Here is a 17,008-nt window from a genome sequence, read left to right on the forward strand (position 1 = left end):
ACCTCATCTCCAGGATAACTAAGCAGTCTCCTTCTCTTTGCTCTGCTAAGTCTTACAGAGACAGGATCTGTTCCTGCTTTTGACAGTAAATTTGCCCAGTCAGTGTGAGAAGGAGAGAGAGAGAGAGACAGGATCTGTCAGCTACATATTCTCCCCTTTTGACAGTAAGTTTACCCAGTCAGTGTGAGAAGGAGAGAGAGAGAGAGAGAGAGACAGAGAGAGAGAGAGAGAGAGAGAGAGAGAGTCAGGATCTGTCAGCTACATGTTCCTGCTTTGGACAGTAAATTTAACCAGTCAGTATGAGAGGTAGGGGGAGTGAGAGAGAGAGAGAGAGAGAGAGAGAGAGAAAAAGAGAGGTGGGAATCTGTCAGTTACATATTCCTCCTTTTGACGGTAAATTTACCCAGTCAGTGTGAAAGGGGGGGAGAGAGAGAGAGAGAGAGAGAGAGTTGGAAATTGGGGGAGGCTAATGTGCTGCGAGTGAGCTTTCCTTTCTTAACCTCGCGTTTGTTGCAGTTGTAAGATTTGGGAATGTCGAGACAATGACAAAATAAAACTTGGACCCAAGCAATACTGGGGACAGAAGGGTTAACTGAGCAGGGGCTGTGTTTGCACAGACCAGTTTGGAATTCTCACCAGCACGGAGCTGCTGGGAGGTGGTGATCTCAGCGAGGTGAATTTGGACGATTAAAAGATTCGACAGGGTAGGATAAGGGAGAAAATATTTCATCTGCGTGGGCGACTCCAGAATTAAAAACAACACAAGAACCTGACAATTAGAGCCGGACAGTCCACTTAGCCAGGATGTGTCTCCTAACCCCACCATGGCAGAGGTGGGGGGTGGGGAAGGTAGTGACTGGTACTTACTCCCTCAAACAACGCTGGGGACACCAATGCCCATGCAGGGATTGAGAGATTGACTGCACTCAGCAATGGGGATAGATAGGGGGTGACACTAACCGTGGTTGGTAGGATTAGATTCCTTACAGTGTGGGAACAGGCCCTTCGGCCCAGCAAGTCCACACCGACCCTCTGAAGACTAACCCACCCAGACCCATTCCCCATATTTACCCCTGACTAATGCACCTAACTCTATGGACAATTTAGCACGGCCAACTCACTCTAACCTGCACGTCTTTGGATTGTGGGAGGAAACCGGAGGAAACCCACACAGACGCGGGGAGAATTTGCAAACTCCACACAGACGGTCACCCGAGGCTGGAATCGAACCTGGGACCCTGGTGCTGCAGGACAGGTGGAAGAGGTTGGGCGGGCACTGAATGACCTTTTGATTATGCTCCCAGCTCAGCAGTCCAGGGATGTTCCTGTGACCTGGAGGTAAGCTCAAATGCAGAGCCTGCATAGAGTCAGACCACGCAGAAGCAGACCCTTTGGCCCAACCAGTCCATGCTGTCCATAATCCCAAATTAAACTAGTCCCACCCACCTATGCATTTGGTATGCTTGCCTTTATTGGTCAGCGCATGGTCTATAGGAGTTCGGAGGTCGTGTTGTGGCTGTACAGGACATTGGTTAGGCCACTGTTGGAATTTTGTGTGTAATTCTGGTCTCCCTGTTGTGAAACTTGAAAGGGTTCAGAAAAGATTGACAAGGATGTTGGAGGGTTTGAGCTACAGGGAGAGGCTGAACAGGTTGGGGCTGTTTTCCCTGGAGCGTCGGAGGCTGAGGGGTGACCTTATAGAGGTTTACAAAATCATGAGGACATAGATGGAGTGAATGGCCAAAGTCTTTACCCTGGTTGTGGGAGTTGAAAACTAGAGGTTTATGGTGAGAGGGGAAGATTTAAAAGGGACCTAAGGGACAACTTTTTCACGCGAACGGTTGTGTGTGTGTGTGTGTGTGTGTGTTGAATGAGCTGCCAGAGGAAGTGGTGGAGGCTGGTACAATTACAGCATTTAAAAGGACGGGTATATAAATAGGAAGGATTTAAAGAGATATGGGCTAAGTGCTGGCAAATGGGACTAGATTAGGGTAGAATATCTGTTCGACATGGACAAGTTGAGCTGAAAGGTCTGTTTCCCTGCTGCACATCTCAGTGACTCTTTGCAGTGTTGAATGGAGGTGCCCATTCAGTACGTAGGCAAAAGTAATCTGATGCCCGAAACTCAATGGAAGAGCAGAGGGAGGTCCCACTGATGATGCCCTGACCCCCTTCCCTCAGCATTTCCCCACATAAACAAACCACGTGGTCATTATTGTCTTGCCATTTGAAGGGAGCGTTCTGTGCACATATTGGCCCTTTCCCGTGTTAAATTAGTGACGGCACTTAACAAACAAAAAGTACTTCATTGGCTGCAGAGTGTTTTCAGTTCACCCGAGATTGTGAGGGGGGTGGGGGGGGCGGGGGTCACGCTGTAGGAACGCAATCTTTTGTTTTTGTATTAGAAACACCTTAGTCAGTGTGTGACACTGTACTGAAGCGTATGGCAGTGGAAGTGAACTGAAAATCTTTGACTGTCGCATCGGCCCACCAAGTCATCGATCATCTCCATCTGCAGCCAGACCGCTCACTCAGAAAGTGTAAGAGAAGGCCAAAGGAAGATTGTATCCTTTCTTTTTCACTGCTCATTATCTTATAGTTTCCTTTCCTTTCTTAAACTGAATGTCGGTAGCAAATGTTTTAGCACCCCGTTAGGCACAGGAATGGCATAACATAAGAAGCAGCAGCAGCAGGAGTAGGCCTCAAGCCTGATCCGCCAATAAGGTCAACATCAAATCTGCTTTCTTTCACTATTCCCCCATACCCTTGATGTTTTTTTAAAAATTCATTCACGGGATGAGAGCGTCACTGGCTAGGACAGCATTCCAGTCCATCCCAGAGGGTAGTTACAGTGGGCTTTTTATTATCCATCTCTAATTACCCAGAGGGCAATTGGAGCCACGTGTAGGCCAGACCAGGTAAAGATGGCAGTTTCCTTCCCTAAAGGAGATTGGTGAGCCAGATGGATTTTTCCAACAACGCATTCATGGTCATCATTAATTCCAGATGTTTATTGAATTTAAATTCCAGAATTTGCTATGACAGGATTTGAATCCGTGTCCTCTAGAAATTTACCTGGGCCTCTGGGTTAACAGTCCAGCGATAACAGCACTAGGCCATCGCCTCCTCTCTAATCAGTCTCACTGCAGGATTTACTCAATGATGGAGACTCTGCAGGAACATAGATTTCCAAAGATGCACCATCCTGTGAGTGAAAGAGTTCCTCCTCATCTCAGTCCTGCCTGTTATGATGGCTGCTCCCTCCCGCAGCCACGGCCAAGTGGTCCGTCATGCTTATGGGAGTTAATCGTTTCCACTCACAACCCAAAAATGTGGCTCCGCACTCCGCGGTTTATCTTGACTCACCGATGAAAGGGCGAAACAATGAAGGCCGTGGAGCTCGTCCAAACCCCCAAAGGCTACCTGGTGCATGAAAAACCTGTCACAGAGCATTCTCAGCCTGTCAAACTGTCCCGGGATTTAAGCTTCAGATTTTATGACCTTCTCCAAACGAAAATGAGATTGAGTTCCCCCTTGCCGCCCGCTATGGTACATCCCGGGGTGGATGGGGGCGGGGGGGGGGGGGGGGGGGAGCGGGAAGTGAAGGGCATAGGCTTTTCCTCCTGCGGCATGATGGGCCCGTTCTGGGCGGCACAGTGGCTCAGCGGTTAGCACCGCTGTCTCACTGCGCCAGGAACCCAGGTTTGATGCCACCTTCAGGCGACAGTCGGGGTGGGGTTGCGCGTGAGACTTCTTCCAGGTGCTCGGGTTTCCAGAGGATCTGCAGGTTAGGATGGATTGACCCATGCTAAATTACCCATAGTGTCCAGGGATGTGCAGGTTAGGATGGATTGACCCATGCTAAATTACCCATAGTGTCCAGGGATCTGCAGGCTGGGTGGGTTAGCCGTGTGGAAATGCAGGGATGGTGGGGGGGTTGTGTTTGGGTCAGGGTGGGATGCTTTCTGCTGGGCTGATGTAGACTCGATGGGCTGAAAGGCCCGTTTCCGGACTTAGGGGACTGTGAGGTTGTCTTCTTTAGCTGCCGTCCCAACATCTGTGTTTTCTCTCCCCTTCCCTCCCCTCTCCACCCCCCTACTTTTAAGGAAATTCTCCGCTCCTCAGGTTCCCACGAGTTGGAGGCAGCTTTGGGGGTGGTGGGTGGCGTAAAATCAAGAACACTGTGTGGTGAATTGTGGAATTAGGAAGAGTGGGCCAATGGAAAGTTGGCCGGCTCTTCGGATGGAAAGGGACCCTTTGCTCCCCGAACCAACTGTGCAGTATAGCCAAGCTAGGAAGCTTTATCCCAGTGTTATCGAGCACTTAACGCCCTCTTTCCTCCTGCCAGTTCCCCTCCTCCTCACTCCTGCTGAAGGTCTTTTTTTAAATTCAGGATGAGGGTGTCGCTGGCTAGGCCCAGCATTTATTGCCCATCCCTAATTGCCCCAGAGGGCAGTTGAGAGTCAACCACATTGCTGTGGGTCTGGAGTTACAAGTAGGCCAGACCAGGTAAGGATGGCAGTTTCCTTCCCTGAAGGACATTAATGAACCAAACTCGAATCCTATCATGGTAGATGGTGGAATTTGATTCCAATAAAAATCTGGAATTAAGAGTCTAACGATGACCATAAAACCATTGTTGATTGGGGTTTTCCAACAATCGACAATGGTTTTATGGTCATCGTTAGACTCTTAATTCCAGATTTTTATTGGAATCAAATTCCACCATCTACCATGATAGGATTCGAGTTTGGTCCCTGGAAACATTACCTGGGTGTTTGGATTAACATTCCAGCGATACTACCACTAGGCCATCACGTTCCCACTTATGGGTGTGTGCGGGGGAGTTATGAGTGTGTGTGTGTATGTGCGTGTGAGAGTGTCTAGGACACTGCAGGTGCTGGAGATCAGAGCTGAAAAATATGTTGCTGGAAAAGCGCAGCAGGTCAGGCAGCATCCAAAGAAAGTGTCACCCTTTCCTCCTTCCTGAAGAAGGGCTTGTGCCTGAAACGTCGATTCTCCTGCTCTTTAGATGCTGTGTGAGAGTGTCACTGCGTGTGAGATTGTGTGTGGCGATGAACATATTGTGCTCCATTCGCTTGGGACAACACCTCCACTCCCTTGGGATGCTAAGGAAACTGGGCACGTCCAACATGACCCTCAGCAACTTTTACAGATGCATCTCAGAAAGCATCCTATGTGGGTGATTTACAGGTTGGCACGGCAACTGCTCTGCCCAGGACTGTAAGAACCTACAGAGTTGTGAACACAGCCCAGTCCATCAGGCAAGCCAACCTTCCATCCATTGACTCCATCTCCACTTCTCACTGTCACTGGAAGGCAGCCAGTATCATCAAAGATACACATCCCACCACCTCCCCGACACCCCCACCCCCCCCAGTTATAATCTCTTCCAATCTGTTCCGCCAAGTAGAAGGTACAAACGCTTAACACATGTGCCAACAGATACAATGACACCTTCTTCCTCACAGTTATAGAGTCATAGAGGTGTACAACACAGAAACAGATCCTTCAGTCCAACTTGTCCATGCCCACCAGATATCCCAACCCAATCTAGTCCCACCTGCCAGCACCTGGCCCATAAGCTTCTAAACCCTTCCTATTCATATACCCATCCAAATTCCGCTTCCTCTGGCAGCTTACTCCATACACACACCACCTTCTGCATGGAAAAAGTTGCCCCTTAGGTCTCTTTTATATCTTTCCCCGCTCACCCTAAACCAATGCCCCTCTAGTTCTGGACTCCCCCACCGCAGGGAAAAGACCTTGTCTATCTGCCCTATTCATGTCCCTCATGATTTTATAATCCTCTATAAGGTCACCCCTCAGCCTCCGACGCTCCAGAGAAAACAGCCCCGGCCTGTTCAGGCCTCTCCCTGTAGCTCAAACCCTTCAACCCTGGCAACATCCTTGTAAATCTTTTCTGAACCAGTTCGAGTTTCACAACATCTTTCCGATAGGAAGGAGACCAGAATTGCACACAATATTCCAACAGTGGTCTAACCAATGTCCTGTACAGCCGCAACATGACCTCCCAACTCTTGCACTCAATACTCTGACCAATAAAGGAAAGCATACCAAACACCTTCTTCACTATCCTATCTACCTGCGTCTCCACTTTCAAGGAGATGCATTCCAAGATCTCTTTGTTCAGTTATCTGAATGGACCTAACTAATTTTAAATCTAATGTTGATCTCATCCTTTGTGCACCAGCTCTGCAGCTGTAACATCGTATTCTCCCCTGCTCTGTTCTTTTACTCTGATGCAGTTTGTATGGTATGATCTGCCTGTACGGTGCACAAAACAAAACTTCTCACTGTACGCAGGTACATGGGACAACAAGAAATCAAATCAGAATGGTTTCCGGGGAGTAGGATGGTGATTGGGGAAAAGTTACATCGAGGTTTGGCTTCAATTGGCTGGGGCTGGGACAACATCTTTCTGAGGGGCTCATCATCAGCGTCCCTCCTTTCCCTACAACCACTCCCCTTCCCAACCCGGACTATTACCTGGGATGAGTGGATTGTTCTAGTGTGGAAATAGACAATAGACAATAGGTGCAGGAGTAGGCCATTCAGCCCTTCGAGCCTGCGCCGCCATTCTATATGATAATGGCTAATCCTTTTCCTGCCTTACCTCCATAACCCTTGATTTCACTATCTTTGAGAGCTCTATCCAACTCTTTCTTAAATGAATCCAGAGAAAGGCTAGGCCTATATCATCTGGAGGAGTCGGAGGTGACTGACCTGTTTCCCCATCACTCACTGTCAATGAGGGATACATTTCAGGCCACTGCATCTTGGGATTGCTTACCCCTCGACTACACTGGCAATGCCACCTTTGCAAAGGCAGTCTCATGGTCCAGTGTTCTTTGCCGCTCCCAAATGCGTGGCACCCCAGAGGTATATTTTCATGAATTACCCCTTCGCTGGTGACAGAGGAGTGGGTTAACTCCTACCTCCTGTTGGTTGGGCTCAGGTCGCCTGGAGTTTTCCTTTCGGAGGGTTTGGTCACCCCCCAAAGCCCGGTCAGGTTTTCTCAACCCAGCTTCCCAAACCCGCCACCTCAGTGACCAACCCCGCCCTCCCAACATGGCGCCTCCCACGATTTCCGCCCCACACCTTGCCGTTCCCGGAACGTCTCATCAGCTCGCTGGATCCCTGGCGTTCCCTGGCACTGCTCCACCTCGGTCGAAGCCTCAGGACAAGCGCCGTCTCTTCGGAGCTGGGCTGCATGGATGCGAGAATCTGGGGGGGTGTCAGTGCCCCACAGCACCAACAGTGAAGGCCACTTAGGATTACCTTGTGTGTGACCTACCTAACCCCGCCTCCCCCCTCACCTCCACCCCCCACTCCCCATTCAAAGAGGGAGGTAGCCCCACAATATGAGGAGAGCATCCTTTGTCTGATCCTAACTGATTCAACATTGCCTCATAAGCCTGCCCTGCCATCCCAGGATGATGTCTGCTGAACATTTGTTGCACTCCCTATATAGCAACAGCTCTCTCCCTCAGATAAGGAGACCAAAACCATAAACAGTGTTCTAGCTGTGCTCCCACCAAGGCCTCACACGATTGCAGAAGACATTTGTTCTCCTGGACTTGAATCCTCTCGCTAAGAAGGCCAACATACCATTTGCCTTGCACCTCCATGATTATGTAGAGTCTTACAGATGCTCTAGATCTCGTCCATACTGGCCAGATATCCTAAAATAATCCACTTCCATTTGCCAGCACACTCCAAACCCTTCCTATTCATATACCCATCCAGATGCCTTTTAAATGTTGCAATTGTACCAGCCTCCACCACTTCCTCTGGCAGCTCATTCCAAACACGTACCACCCTCTGACAACACTCAGGCCTCAGGCTCTACCTAATGGAACTGCCACTGTCCTAATGTTAGATATTGCAGGCCGCTGACAGACACACACACACACACAGACAGATGCACACACACACACACAGACGCACACACGCACACAGACACAGATGCACACACAGACACACCAACACACACACACACAGACACACACCAACACACAAACACTCACATGCAAGCACGCACGCACACACATGCGCGCGCGCGCGCACAGAGCAAAAACGAGATATTGAACAGATAATTTAGTCGCATGCTGTTCGAGGGACAAATATTTGCATAAAAGCAGGGGAGAATCATCAGAATGGGGCAATAGGGTCTTTCAGAGATGTACAGCACGGAAATAGACCCTTCGCTCCAACTCGTCCATGCTGACCAGATATCCTAAGTTAATCTAGTCCCATTTGGCCCATATCCCTCCAAACCCTTCCTATTTATACACCCATCCAGATGACTTTTAAATGCTGTAACAGTACCAGTCCCCACCACTTCCTCTGGCAGCTCATTCCATACACACACCACCCTGTGCGTGAAAAAGTTGCTGCTAGGGTCCCTTTCCCCTCTCACCTTAAACCCGTTTTCTTTAGTGTTGGAGTCCCCCTCCCCTGGGGAAAAGACCTTGGCTCTTCTCCCCACCCACGCCTCCTTGAGGTACATTTGACAGGATATGGTTTAATATCACAGTCAAAAGATAGCACCCTCAACCCATGTGACCTCAAATTGTTGGAGGTTGCCAATTGCCAGTCAGACAGAGCTTGACACCTACCATGACAGCAAGCCTGCACCTCCCCCCACCCCTCGTTCAATTGGGAGGATAAATGATCTAATGGTTATCGGGGGGGGTAGGCAGAAAACTGAGTTGAGACCATAACCTTATTGTAGAGTGGAGCAAGCTACAGCACCTCGAGTGGTCAACTCCGGCATTTAATTCTTGTGAATGTAAGTGCATCAGCAGAAGCACTTCTGACTTGTTCATTGACCTCCTGTGTAAAGTGTTGACCCTGACCCGAGTGTTGCAGACTGGCACATCCCAAGGTCCAGGACGACGCGCTGAGGGACGCGCTGAAACTTGGGGCAGCTGCTGCCAAGGGGCAGTGGGGAAAGACCATCGTCTGAGGTCTGTCCAAAGGTAAATGGGGGTCCGTTCAGTTATCACATCCCCCTGGTGTCTCAAATGCACGCAAATATAGAGTCGAAGAGTGTGGTGCTGGAAAAGCACAGCCAGTCAGGCAGCACCCGAGGAGCAGGAGAATTGACATTTCAGGCATAAGTTCTTCATCCTAATAGAGTCATAGAGATGTACAGCACGGAAACAGACCCTTCGGTCCTACCCGTCCATGTCAACCAGATATTCCAACCCAATCCAGTCCCACCTGCCAGCACCTGGCCCACATCCCTCCAAACCCTTCCTATTCATATACCCATCGAAATGCCTCTTAAATGTTGCAATTGTACCAGCCTCCACCACTTCCTCTTCCATACACGTACCACCCCCTGGGTGAAAACGTTGCTTCTTAGGTCTCTTTTATATCTTTCCCCTCTCACCCTAAACCTATGCCCTCTAGTTCTGGACTCTCCCACCCCAGGGAAAATACTTTGCCTATTTACCCTTACCATGCACCTCATGATTTTGTAAACCTCTATAAGGTCACCCCTCAGCCTCCGACGCTCCAGGAAAACAGCCCCAGCCTGTTCAGCCTCTCCCTGTAGCTCAAATCCTCCAACACTGGCAACATCCCTGTAAATCTTTTCTGAACCCTTTCAAGTTTCACAACATCTTTCCGATAGGAAGGAGACCAGAATTGCACACAATATTCCAACAGTGCCCTAACCAATGTCCTGTATAGCCGCAACATGACCCCTCCCAACCTCTGTACTCAATACTCTGACCAAGAAAGGAAAGCATACCAAACACCTTCTTCACTATCCTATCTACCTGCGACTCCACTTTCAAGGAACTATGAACCTGCACTCCAAGGTCTCTTTGTTCAGCAACACTCCCTAGGACCTTACCGTTAAGTGTATAAATCCTGCTAAGATTTGCTTTCCCAAAATGCGGCACCTCGCATTTATCTGAATTAAACTCCATCAGCCACTTCTTAGCCTATTGGCCATCTGGGCAAGATCCTGTTGTAATCTGAGGTAACCCTCTTCGCTGTCCATTACACCTCTAATTTTGGTGTCATCTGCAAACTTACTAACTGTAACTTTTATGCTCGCATCCAAATCATTTATGTAAATGACAAAAAGTAGAGGGCCCAGCACCGATCCTTGTGGCACTCCACTGGTCACAGGCCTCCAGTCTGAAAAATAACCCTCCACCACCACCCTCTGTCTTCTACCTTTGAGCCAGTTCTTTATCCAAATGACTAGTGTTTTTAGATTAGATTACTTACAGTGTGGAAACAGGCCCTTTGGCCCAACAAGTCCACACGGACCTGCCAAAGTGCAACCCACCCATTCCCCTACATTTACCCCACACTATGGGCAATTTAGCATGACCAATTCCTCAGACCTGCACATCTTTGTGACTGTGGGAGGAAACTGGAGCACCCGGACGAAACCCACACAGACATGGGGAGAATGTGCAAACTCCACACGGTCAGTCGCCTGAGTCGGGAATTGAACCCTGGTCTCTGGTGCTGTGAGGCAGAAGTGCTAGCCACCGTGCCGCCCACAGTTCTCCCTGTATTCCATGAGATCTAACCTTGCTAATCAGTCTCCCATGCAGAACCTTGTCGAATGCCTTACTGAAATCCATATAGGTCACATTTACCGCTCTGCCCTCATTAATCCTCTTTGTTACCTCTTCAAAAAACTCTATCAAGTTTGTGAGACATGATTTCCCACGCACAAAGCCATGTTGACTATCCCGAATCAGTCCTTGCTTTTCCAAATACATGTACATCCTGTCCTTCAGGATTCCCGCCAACAACTTGCCCACCACTGAGGTCAGTCTATAGTTCCCTGGCTTGTCTTTACCGCCTTTCTTAAACAGTGGCACCACGTTTGCCAACCTCCAGTCTTCCAGCATCTCACCTGTGATGATCGATGATGCAAATATCTCAGCAAGAGGCCCAGCAATCACTTCTCTAGCTTCCCACAGAGTTCTCGGGTACACCTGATCAGGTCCTGGGGATTTATCCACCTTTAACCGTTTCAAGACATCCAGCACTTCCTCCTCTGTAACCTGGACATTTTGCAAGGTGTCACCATCTATTTCCCTACAGTCTATATCTTCCATATCCTTTTCCACAGTAAATACAGATGCAAAATATTCATTTAGTATCTCCCCCATTTTCTGTGGCTCCACACAAAGGGCTTATGTTCAATATGTCGATTCTCCTGCCCCTTGGATGCTGCCTGACCTGTTGTGCTTTTCCAGCACCTCATTCTCTCCTCTGATCTTGAACATCTGCAAGTCCTCACTTTCTCCTGCACATAAATATAATCTTGGACAAGTAAGAAATGCTTTTGGTTTGTTTGTTAGGTAGAATCTAACACCAATGTTTGTTTGTCCATACACTATTCTACAGAACCGATGTATATAAAGACTTTTTTTATATATTTAACATATATATTTAACTTAAAAAAAACTTATCTCCCCTTAACAGGAGAGGCTGCAGGAAGACTCGGATAGCTTAGGAGAGTGGGCAAAGAAGTGGCAGATGGAGTACCAAGTGGGAAAGTGTGAGATTATGCACTTTGGAAGGAAGAATAGAAGTGTAGGCTATTTTCTAAAGGCTGAAAAGCTTCAGAAATCTGAAGCACAGAGGGACATGGGAGTCCGAGTTCAGGATTCTCTTCAGGGTAACATGCAGGTTAGTTGGCAGTTAGGATAGCAAATGCGATGTTAGCATTCATTTGGAGAGGGCTAGAATACAAGAGCAGGGATGTACTGCTGAGGCTGTATAAGGCTTTGGTCAGACCGCAGTTGGAATATTGTGAGCAGTTTTAGGCCCTGTACCTAGGGCTGGATGTGCTGGCATGGGACGGGGTCCACAGGTGGTTTCCAACAATGATCCCAGGAATGAAGAGCTTGTCATGTGAGGAGCGGTTGAGGAGTCTGGGTCTGAATTCAATGGAGCTTAGAAGGATTACAGAATACCTGGAGATGTCTGGAGAAGATGTCTCTACTAGTGGGAGAGGCCAGGACCTGAGGGCACAGCCTCAGAGTGAAGGGACAACCCTTTAGAACACAGAACATTCCAGCACAGTACAGGCCCTTCTGCCCATGATGTTGCATTGCCATGTGGAACCAATCTGAAGCCCATCTAACCTACACTATTCCATTCTCGTCCATATGTCTATCCAATGACCATTTAAATGCCCTTAAAGTTGGCGAGTCTACTACTGTTGCAGGCAGTGCATTCCACACCCCATTACTGTCTGAGTAGAGAACCTACCTCTGACATCTGTCCTATATCTATCACCCCTCCATTTAAAGCTATGTCCCCTCGTACTAGCCATCACCATCCGAGGAAAAATGACTCTCACTGTCCACCCTATCTAGCCCTCCAATTATCTTACAGATCTCAATTAAGTTACCTCTCAACCTTCTTCTCTCGAACGAAAACAGCCTCAAGTCTCTCAGCCTTTCCTCATAAGACCTTCCCTCCATACCAGGCAACATCCCAGTCAATCACCTCTGAACCCTTTCCAAAGCTCCCACATCCTTCCTATAATGTGGTGATCAGAACTGTACGCAGTACCCCAAGCGCGGCCGCACCAGAGTTTTGTACAGCTGCAGCATGATCTCGTGGCTCCGAAACTCAATCCCTCTCCTAATAAAAGCGAACACACCTTTAGAATGGAGATGAGGGGGAATTTCTTCAGCTGGGTGGGGGGGGGTGGTGGTGAATCTGTGGAACTAATTGCCCTAGAAGGCTGTGGAGGCCAAGTCATCGAGTGTCTTTAAGACAGAGATAGGTAGATTCTTGACTGGTCAAGGGATCAAAGGTTGTGGTGAGAAGGCAGGGGAATGGGATTGAGAAACATATCAGCCATGATGGGAAGCCAGAACAGACTGGATGGGCCAAATGGCCTAATTCTGCTCCTTTAGATTACTTACAGTGTGGAAACAGGCCCTTCGGCCCAACAAGTCCATACTGACCGTCCGAAGAGCAACCCGTACAGACCCATTCCCCTACATTTACCCCTTCACCTACCACTGCACGCAGGTTAGCATGGGCCAATTCACCCTGACCTGCACAGGGAACCCACGCAGACATGGGGAGAAAGTGCAAACTCCCCACAGACAGTTGCCTGAGGTGGGAATTGAACCCGGGTCTCTGGTGCTGTGAGGCAGCAGTGCTAACCACTGTGCCACCGTGCCACCCTTTGTCTATGGCTTTTATACTTCCGAGCGGGGAGGTTAAAGGGAGGTTTAAATACAGGTTCAAAAATAATAAGTGGTTTGACGAAATGAAATAAACGGAAACTGTTTCTGCTGACAACAGTCAAGGCGGGAGAATAAGGGGACTCAGACTGAAGACGACCTGAGGCAATTATGACTCAGTGAGCTGTTACCAAGTGCAACTCAACAGTCACTCTCTCTGTGGGCAGCAGCTCATAGGAGAGGGGTGAATGCACTGAAGAGAGCGTGCAGAGGCATTCACTCGAGTGGTTCCCAGGTATCTGACACTTCAGCCAAGAGGACAGATTGAAGAGGTTGGGACTGTTCTCCTTGGGGAGAGGGCAGCTGGGAGAGGAGCTGAGGTTTGCAAAACCACGAGGGAGCTAAATGGAGTGGATTGGGGCGGGTGGGGGTGTTGTTCCCGCTCGGAGAACATGAGACGGCGCGGACTTAAAGTAACGTGCAAATGAAGCAACACGGCAAGTGGGTGACCAATGAATGCATGGCCTGGCAAGGTGACCGAGGCAAGGCCAAGTGAGGCATTGGATAGTAACTGGGATGGGAATGGTATAGGGTAAGGACAGGAGATTGTCACTAGGTCATAGAACCAGCGCAGACACAGTAACAATTTTGGGATTCTGAAAAGCATCCTAAACAAGGAATATTTTACATGTCCTTGGGAGGGGGGGGGGATTTTTTTTTGTTGTTTGCCCCCTGTCACACAGGGGGCGTACTCTGGACACACAGACCCACAAAGAAAAGCAAGGCTGACATTCAGGTTTCGCCCTGAGGGAGGCACTGTGCTGTGCTGATGGGAGCATGAACACTCAGGGCCCTGAATCAGTAAGAAGCCTCCCACAGCCACCATGGCCAAGCTGGTCCCGGCTCATGTTGACAGGTCCCCTCCCTTCAGCATGTCCCTGAAAGCCAGGTGGAGCCATCTGCATTGCTGACAGACCCTTGCTGTGCAGAGCTAAAACAGTGGCAAAGGTAGCTGCACCCTGGCCATGAGAGCCCATGCAGGGCAGGCAACCACTAGAGGGGCCAAATGGTCTACTCCTCAGTCAAATGTGACCATGGGGGCAGAGCAAGTCACCCACCTACAACTCCCCGACCTCACCCCCTGGCTCTCTGACCCCATGGACGGTCAAACCCTGGTTTGATCATGTTACCCTTCGTTTATCTTTAAAGAAATCCCCAACACTCCTGGCTATGTTTATCTTTTATTGAGGGGAGGGGGGGAACCAATTAACAAACCCTTTAAAAACGCTCTTGCTCAAAGCAACTTTCAAACAAATTTTGATCAGGATGAGTTAACGCTGGAGTTCATGAATTCCACCCAGACCCTCCCACCCCCATCACCTCCAAAAAGGACACTGTCAAATTTCGATTTGGAAGGTGGCTTTGAGTTTGTTGGGGGGGGTGGTGGGGGTGGTTGGTCTAGGAGGAACTTCTAAAGTCTGCAAAACCTGGGGTTTAGAGGGGATTTCCCCCCACCTTTCCCCCATACTCTGTGACAGCTCGAAGGTTGACAGTTCCTGCTCTTGGCAGACAGACACACTGAAAGACAAGGCACTGACTGACCTGGACAGATTGGCTCGTCCTTTCCACAGCCTCTTCCTTTCTCTCCTTTAATTTCGTTTTTTTGTTGTTGTCTTCAAACGAAATCGCGACGATCCTAACTCTCAGCGACCGCCAACCTTCTGCCCATCTCCCTAGATGTCCGGGAGAGACAGCTCAAACACGGTCCTTCGCTTTCAGGGCGAGTTCATCAAATGCTTGGGGGAAGCAGAGAGGAGGATTCCAGTTCACAAAGAGAAAGGGGGGGTAGATTGCATAGGTTTCCAGGAAGAGAGAGAGAGAGAGAGAGAGAGAGAGAGAAGGCAGGCACAGTTAATTCACACGTCTCTGTATTCCTCGGTGCCATGCATATTTCCCCACTTTTGTCTGTGTGCTGGCTGGTGTTGGGTATCAACTGAGTGGACAAGCAAAACAACACGATTATATCGATACTCAGGTGCTGGGCAGCAACTCAGTGCTGGCGTTTACTGCTTTTTATATTTGTCCTTTGTCTCTCTCTCTCTCTCTCTCTCTATCTGAGGCTGAACAAATGCATCGCTCGGTTGCTCCCATGGGCATAACTGGGAATGGATTAATGTGCTATTTACTACACTCATCAGCACCAGCCACCACCCCACCCCCCTCTCCCCTCCCCTCCCTCATTAAGACGCCTCTTGGTTCCATCAATCAGGAGACTTTTGCAAACGCTGACCTCATCCCTCCCCCCCTCCTCCCCCCCACCCTCCCATCGTATTCCCAGTCAGCCAGACATTTCTATGTAACCAAGGGACACCGGTGTCCTGGTTATAGCAGCAAGAAGAACCCAGGCTCTTCCTTCCCACCCCCACCCCTCCACCGTCCACCCGGCGCTAGGGAAGGACTGGAAATAGACATCTTCCCCAACCCCCACTCCCCCAAACCCCCCAGGGTCCATTGAAGGTATAGCTGGGAACTCTAGCCCAAAGGGGGAGGGTGGGGAAGCAGAGTTAAGGTGATGAGCCGCAAAGTCAAAGTTCCAAATAAAGGGTGGAGGGGAAACAGGAGGCCGCTCGGCCCTTCGCCTCCCTGCTGCTCCATGGAATCCTGAGGCTGTGGGAGCAGGCCATTCAGCCCACGCCAGAGAGCATCCCGCCCGCTTTCATCCCCGTGTTTCCCCACCTAGCCTGCACATCCCTGGGTAAAGTCAAAAATCACACAACACCAGGTTATAGCCCCAACAGGTTTATTTGGAAGCACTAGCTTTCGGAGCGACGCTCCTTTCAACACCAGCACTCCCAAGTCACGGCATCCCTGGACAATTTAGCATGGCTCAACTACCTCGCCTGCATATAGAGTCATAGAGGCAAAAGGTGAGGACTGCACATGCTGGAAACCAGAGTTTAGATCAGAGTGGTGCTGGAAATACCCTCCACCCTGGAGGCTTCCTGCCTCGATTCCTGATGAAGGCCTTTTGCCTGAAACGTCGATTTTTCCTGCTCCTCGGATGCTGCCTGACCTGCTGTGCTTTTCCAGCAGCACTCTAATCTAGACTATAGAGTCATCGAGCACAGCAGGTCAGGCAGTATCCGAGGAGCAGGAAAAATCGACGTTTTCGGCAAAAGCCCTTCATCAGGAATGTTTTCCTGCTCCTCGGATGCTGCCTGACCTGCTATGTTTTTCCAGCGACACTCTGATCTTGACTCTGATCTCCAGCATCTGCAGCACCCACTTCCGCCTTGTAGAGTATTAAAGTCCTACTGCACAGAGACAAGCCCTTTGGCCCAAACTGATCCACCCCGACCAAAATGTCCACCCACGCATTTCCCTGCAGCTGGCCCATATCCTGCACGGTGGCCCAGTGGTTAGCACTGCTGCCTCACAGCACCAGAGACCTGGGTTCAATCCCTGCCTCAGGTGACTGACTGTGTGGAGTTTGCACGTTCTCCCCGTGTCTGCGTGGGTTTCCTCCGGGTGCTCCGGTTTCCTCCCACAGTCCAAAGATGTGCGGGTCAGGTGAATTGGCCATGCTAAATTGCCCGTAGGTTAGGGGTATGGGTGGGTTGTGCTTTGGCGGGTCGCTGTGGACTTGTTGGGCCGAAGGGCCTGATTCCACACTGTAAGTATTCTAAACCTTTCCTATCCATATATTTGTCCAGATGCCTTTTAAATGTTCTTAAGGTACCCACCTCAACCACTTCCACTGGCAGCTCATTCCA

At 49.6% G+C, this 17,008-nt stretch overlaps 1 protein-coding gene across 2 annotated transcripts in view; it reads right to left on the reverse strand.

Annotated features, from left to right (window-relative positions):
- LOC132832819 (discoidin domain-containing receptor 2-like) overlaps positions 1-15,322 on the reverse strand; it is a 242,759-nt gene extending 227,437 nt beyond the window's left edge. For both annotated transcript variants that reach the window (XM_060850980.1, XM_060850981.1), the window contains exon 1: positions 14,838-15,322. The gene's annotated coding sequence lies outside the window, so the exon portion shown is untranslated. The remainder of the gene's footprint in view (positions 1-14,837) is intronic.
- Positions 15,323-17,008: the final 1,686 nt, after the last annotated feature.

This window comes from Hemiscyllium ocellatum, chromosome 35 (assembly GCF_020745735.1).
Source record: "Hemiscyllium ocellatum isolate sHemOce1 chromosome 35, sHemOce1.pat.X.cur, whole genome shotgun sequence".
NCBI lineage: Eukaryota > Metazoa > Chordata > Chondrichthyes > Orectolobiformes > Hemiscylliidae > Hemiscyllium > Hemiscyllium ocellatum.